Here is a 6,850-nt window from a genome sequence, read left to right on the forward strand (position 1 = left end):
AATTTTAGTTTTTAATCAATCACTCAAATTATTTGGTTAAATAATAGAAAGACGGTCATTACTAGTACTTTTAGTCTTCATGGGAATAATATCTTTGCTTATCGTAGCTATGCTATTAATTGATAGGTACACTTACCTTAACTAAAAATTGATAGCTATGCTATTAATTGATAGGTACACTTACCTTAGTCAAATTTTTAGTTAGTTCTGTGGACATCACTCGACTTCCAATCAAGCTTGCTTGCGAATGTCCAAGAAGGTTTAGATCAATTTTATCGTTTGCTTAATTTTATTTGTCAGAAAATAAAAGAAAAGGAAATGAATAATATACACAATCTGTAAAAATTTGGAAATGAATTTTTTTGAATATAAAGAATTCAATTTATGTTTAGATTTGATTAATGATATGGTTTTTATATTGATTAGTTAGATCTAATTTTAGTTCAAAATTAGGTTATATTAAAATTGAGATTTAATTAAGAATGATTGGTATTCGGTTTTGAGTGAAATTCAATTTAAGAATAATTTGAAAGAAACAAGGACTTGGTTTATTTGTCGACAAAGATTATGTTTCTGCAGTGAAGAATATGAGAAAAAAGAAAAATAAAGGGAAATAAGAAAAGGAAAACAAAGAAAAAAAATTAAATTGTTCAAAAAAGTAAAAGTTTAGGGGCTAGTTTTAATAAATGGAAAACATAGAAAAACTATGTTAAAATAAATAGAAAAGGGGGGAAATAAAGGAAGAAGTAGAAGGGAATGGAAAATAAAGAAAAAAAAGGAAAGTTAAAAGAATATAAAAGAAAAAAATTAAATTTCTCAAAACGAAAAAATATAGGGACCAATTGTATAATTTAATCTAAAATTTTCGTTTGAAATGATGATTTAACATGCCACGTCAGCTTGCTGTTACATCGTTAACGACAATTAACTGCTCAGTGACTAAAATATTATGACACGATAACATAAGTGACTAAAACGTAAAATTTCAAAAATAAGTGACTAAAATGTGACTTAAGGCAAAAAAAAAATGACTATTTTAATAGTTCACCCTATATTATTTTATTTGATTTATTTGATTAGAATGTAAAATTCAAGTGTTTTATTAATAGAATATAAGATTGCCTAAAAATACATTTTACTAAAATGTCTTTGTTATAGAAATGTTTAACAAATTTAGTTCCTTAAATATTTTTCAATCTTAATTTCTATAAAATTATGATAAATTATTTCAGTTCTTACTTTCTATTACAAATTATATATTAATAAGTGAATATATATTTTGAAATAAATTCATAAATCATAATCATAATAATTCATGAAAAGTAATTGCATCACCAAGTATAATTATAACTATAATTAATACACTAACAAATAAATTATTAATAATTTTAATTTTAATGGCATTCAATGTAAGAGATATATATTTTGTTCTTAATAATAATTAGTGTTGAAATTTATTTGAGAAAAAATTTAAATTGATTAAAATAATAAAAATAAAGGATAAATTGATCTAAAATTTAAGATTATGCCTGTAATTTAAGATAATTTAAAGAATGAGTTATCATGAAATTACATTAAATGTTATATCATATTGACACTATTTGAGAATATAAAATTACGAGATTAATTGAAATGTTTAGAATTCATAAAATTACGAGATTGATTGAAATGTTTAGAATCCAAATAATAGAATAGAATAAAATATTAGAGATTGTGCAACACTAATTGTTTCATGTTCCCTTGAATTAATTTTGTGTCGGTTAGGGTATGATATCCTACACATTATGTCGTGTATGTGCGCGTGATGGAGTATTGATCTATGGTGGAAAAAGTAAATTACTAAAATTACGCTAATAATCTTAAAATAATACAATATTTAATATTGATTCATGATTATGATTGGTCTGATAATAATGTGAATTGATATATTAAAAGATTATGTATTAATTTTGTTGTATATAATTCAAAGTCTTTTAAAACTTCAGTACATTTTATACCCTAATATTATATTAATTATAAATTACGTCAATTAAATAAGTATTGTTAGTGTCTCTTTAATGATCAAGTTTCTTTAAAACTATGCTTCTTAAAATTCCCATTAGTTATGGTTTGAGAAATTTATGTTAATTATGATATAACAAAATAACTTATTTAAAATTTTATATATTTAAATTTTAATAGAGTAATTAAAGGAATTTTATGAAATTAAAAGTGCACGATGATATTTGATTGTTCTTATTTTCTTTCTAATTACTTTGCAATTATTACTACTGCCATTATCGACGTATAGCATAACAAAGAATGTGATTATCAAGAATATAGCTTTATAATGTTTGGTATACTAAAAAGTATTAATTAAATTCTAGAAAATTATATTGATGTGTTTAATTCATTAAGCAATTTATTATGGATGTGATGATAAAATTGAACTTACCCCATAAAATAAAATACAAATTTGATTAATTTTAACATTTTTAATTACATTTATTAACAAAAGTTAGTTTATTGTTAACAAGAAAATAATTTTATCTATTTATTTTAATAATATTTATTTATTATTTAAAACAAATATATTTATATCATCACTATATTATTAAATTGAAAATAAATTTTAAATATTTCATATTATTAAATTAAAATATAATTCAATAGTATTTAAAATTGATTTAAAATTAAATTTTTTATATTATGGTGAAAATAGTATTGAATAAAATAATATATATAATAAAAATAATAATTTTTGTCTTAAAGATAAATTTTAACTTTTCCACTACATAAGAAAATTACTTTCCTACCAATATTCAAAAGTATCACATTCCCATGGTTGATGGAAATAAAAATTACATTTTAAGAAAAGTTAAATGTTTTTAAAATACCAAATATGGTAGTCACTCTCCCACCAATTAAATTCCTCGAGAGTGATCATTTTCCATCATACCAAACGTTCTCTCGGTAAAGTTTGATTGAATCTTTAGTTAGTATTATGTAATGTATAACGCCCCAAAATTTTTCGGTGCTTTGTTCGAGACTGTTTTGATAATTTTATTTGCATATCTGATGAGAGAAATTTATTTTTAATAGATTTAATTATTTTTAGATTATTTGGAGGTTATTAGAATGCGTATTGGGTTTTGATCATTCTATATCAAAATATGATTAAATATTAATGTTTGTGATAGGTGTGGTGATAAGATGATTTTTGAATTCTAAAATGAATAAATTTAGAAAAGAACCTCTTAATTTCAGACCACTAGTTGGCCATATCAAGAAGAAGAGAAAACTCTATTTTGTTTTATCTTTCACCATTTCCCCTCCATTTTCTTGCAAAATGAACATCTAAAAGACCTATTTGAGCTTTCTTCATTTTCATTTTCACCATCATTTTCATCACCCATGATTTTAAATCATTTTGACATTACATTTCACTTTTTTGAACATTATTATGTTAGTTGAGCCATTAATATGGCTATTAAATGCAACTTTAATATTTTGACATTTAGAGAAAATTGATATTTTGTATGTATTTGAAGAGAAAGAGCTTGCTAGGGGTGGTTCTAGCAATGAGAAAGAGAAGGTGGTAGATTGAAGGCCTTGAAGAAGCCTTTATCATTTTTATTGCTTTGGGGAAAGGTAAGTTATTAAGGAACATATTATACTTTGATGTTGTTGTGTGTAGTAGTTAATTTAATGTATTAGTTGAATGTGAAATTATGGTAGGAACATCAAGATAATTAATATGATAGTCAAGAGAGCATGAAAACATGATTATTGTCTTGAAAATGTATAATTATTGGTTGTGATAATGAGAAAGTTGAAAAAGGATTTTTGTATGCGTACAATGGTATGGTGACTTGCATAATGTAAATGAATGTTAGGTTCATAAGTTATGTAAAGAGAAAAACACGAATGCCTATGAATGTTGTAACTTTAGACAAATGAACTTGTTTATACAATGTTCATTTGATTATTGTGTCCATATAAACTTGATAGAAAGGTTAGTATATGGTTGGCATGCCAATTAGGGTTATATGTGAATATATCTATGGATTATTATAGAGATAGATCTATATCGTGTCATTCAATGGTTTATCATTTATTCCAAATCATTATATGTACAACTTCTTTTCAAAGACTATGTTGGTATGGTAGAGGGATGTGCATGATGCCTTTGGGATTTGCACTTATGTATCTTGGTGTGGTATAACTCTATGCTCTTATGAGCATTCTTGGTGTGGTGGTGGATTCCCGTGTGTCCATGTCTATTTTACTAAGGTTACATTGGGTGAAAAGCTTTATACGGATAGATACTTGTATATGACTAATGAATATGAAATGGTTGTACTATAAACTTTAAAGGAAAGCTAAAAGTCTTTACATGTTTTGCCATGATATGTGTGTGTGTTCCATGAGATAAAAAGAATATATATTAACAATGTTATATGTGCTACACTAATTTTTGGTTGACATGATTATAAGTTCTTATGCTTAACTTGCCTTATGTGTTGTAGTTGAGAATGTTGTAATAAGTATTTATGCTCTTATGGCATTTGGTATGCTCACCTTTAGCAAGTTAAGTATAGTGAATTCCATTTAAACTTACTAAGCATTACTTGTATACGCGTTGTTGTTGTTGTTTTTGCCCAGATTGTTGATTTGAGGAAACTAGAAGCCTAGCTTAATTTAGGACATCACACAATCATCAAGACTGTCAAGAGTATGAAAGTGGCATTTTTTTTTATTTGTGGCATGTACTAGTGTATCTACATAGCAAATATCTTGGTCCTTGTGTTGAACGTTGTTTAAATTTAAGCTTGCAAGCTTCACTTGTTATTTCATCATCTTATCTTTCTTTTGGTAAATCAATGATATGAATGGTTACTTACCTTTGGAGATTATAAGTCGCGAACTTTAAGTGTTTTATAGTGGCTTTTGTACATATTTGAATGATTTTTAAGCATGTGTTAGATATATCATGAATAAAGGGACTTAGGACAACATTCTGAAGTGTTTTGGGTATACTCAGTGAGTCAGGCTGCGATCATAGAATTTCGAGGTCTCAACCTCGCCACCCGACATCCAAACATCACATACTCAAGTCATAGAATTTTAAATTATTTTCCAAAGCAAGATCTTGGTTGTGATATCTAAAGTAATAAACAATTAATCAAAATTGTACATTTTCAATTCGTCTAGGATGAGCACTTCGACTGAGTAGTCTTTCCCACTATCCGCAAACTCATGTTGCCAAGTGTAGGCTTGTTTTGAATCAGAAAATTTTTCACAAAAATTACCAGTGGGGTAATTTTTCAATTTCTCTAAACTTTTGGGTTAAGTTGTAAACCAGAAAAATATCTCTAGAAAATTTATGGAGCAAGCTATTCAAAGAATTTTCTCTCTACAACTTTCTCTTGAATTCAAGTGTATGTAAATAATGACCCAAGACTCTCTTTATATAGGGAGAGTTTAGACAGTTCAACTATGATTAAACTTAATAACTTTAATATTGAATTTAAATTTAATCTAATATTAAACTATTAAAATAATATTATTTTTAGAATAGTTAATCTGAAATCAAATTCTTTGGTAGAGTCCTAGTAGGAGTGTAACTCTTCCACTGCTCAACCACCGATGACCAACTGTCGTCGGCCATTAGGACGTTACTGTCGCAGCAACCGGTACTGTCGTGTCCAGTGATGCAGTGAGATAGCCTTACGATACTCCAAGTTGGTTCAACTACTGTCGGTTCGGTCCGGGTCAATGACGACCTGACCGGTCCGGTGTAGCCACCGATTGGACTATCGGCTTTGTTTCACATACCGAGCTCGCTTCGACTAATTTTTGGATTTTGATCTAATTTTGGGCTCAGGGTCTAATTTTCAAGTTCAATTACCCATTAGGCCAATTGTCTAACTTGAAAATTAATTCCAAAAATATCATATTAATTTTAATTAATTTGATTAATTTAATTTTACTTCATCAAAATTAATTTTTTTTCCAAAAATACTTAAATTTTTCAAATTAATTTTTCTAGAAATTCTTTAAACAAATTCTCTAGTTGAACTACTGACTTTAGGTTTGAACCACTTGTACTTTAATTAACTGACTAATTAATAAAATCTATCAAATCAAAATTCACAATAACACTATATTTAACTCATAAATATTAAATAATAGTATTTACGGGCTCAATAGTTGAAATTGTGGTCTCAAAACTACTATTTCAAACACCATTAAAAAATGGGATGTTACAATACTCTTCCAAATAAAAGAACTTTACCTTCTAATGAATCAAGAAACCCTTCATTCAGGAAATATTTGGCTTTGAAAATACGGAACAAAAGAGACTCAATCAAAGTGAGAAATCTCCTCCCTTTTTTTCCGAGCAATGCTAAATTGAAGCAGTAAAGGTTGTGGAACCCCATTCCGCTGTACTTTTTAGGAACACAAAGACAATCCCAAGAAACCCAATGAATCTTTTGACGATCACCATCAGAATTACACCAAAATAAATTTATCATTTTCTGCAAGTTGTCACAGGAATTATGAGGCAACAATAAAACACTCATGCTATAGACAAGGATAGCCTAAGCCACAGTTTTAATAACTTCTTTTCCAACTGTAGGAAGGAACATGTGTTTCCAACTAAGGATTCATTTTCTGAAATTCTCTCTAATGCAAGCAAAAACATGCTTCTTATTATGCTTAGTAAGTAACAATAAGCCCAAGTATCTTCCATGATTGAGAGGAGTAGTAATTTCAAAGATGGTACAATTTTTTTACCGAATATGTTGTTTAGCATTTGAACTAAACATAATACCGGATTTGGTAAGTTGATGGCTTGTCCAAAAGC

The 6,850-nt window shown here is 27.3% G+C and overlaps 1 long non-coding RNA gene across 1 annotated transcript; it reads left to right on the plus strand.

The window, feature by feature from the left end:
• Positions 1–3,516: 3,516 nt before the first annotated feature.
• On the plus strand, positions 3,517–4,898 carry LOC128290243 (uncharacterized). Its single transcript, XR_008279916.1, has 2 exons — positions 3,517–3,630; positions 4,645–4,898. It is a non-coding gene; the product is annotated as an uncharacterized LOC128290243 (long non-coding RNA).
• The last annotated feature ends 1,952 nt before the right edge of the window (positions 4,899–6,850 follow it).

Source organism: Gossypium arboreum, chromosome 3 (assembly GCF_025698485.1).
Source record: "Gossypium arboreum isolate Shixiya-1 chromosome 3, ASM2569848v2, whole genome shotgun sequence".
NCBI lineage: Eukaryota > Viridiplantae > Streptophyta > Magnoliopsida > Malvales > Malvaceae > Gossypium > Gossypium arboreum.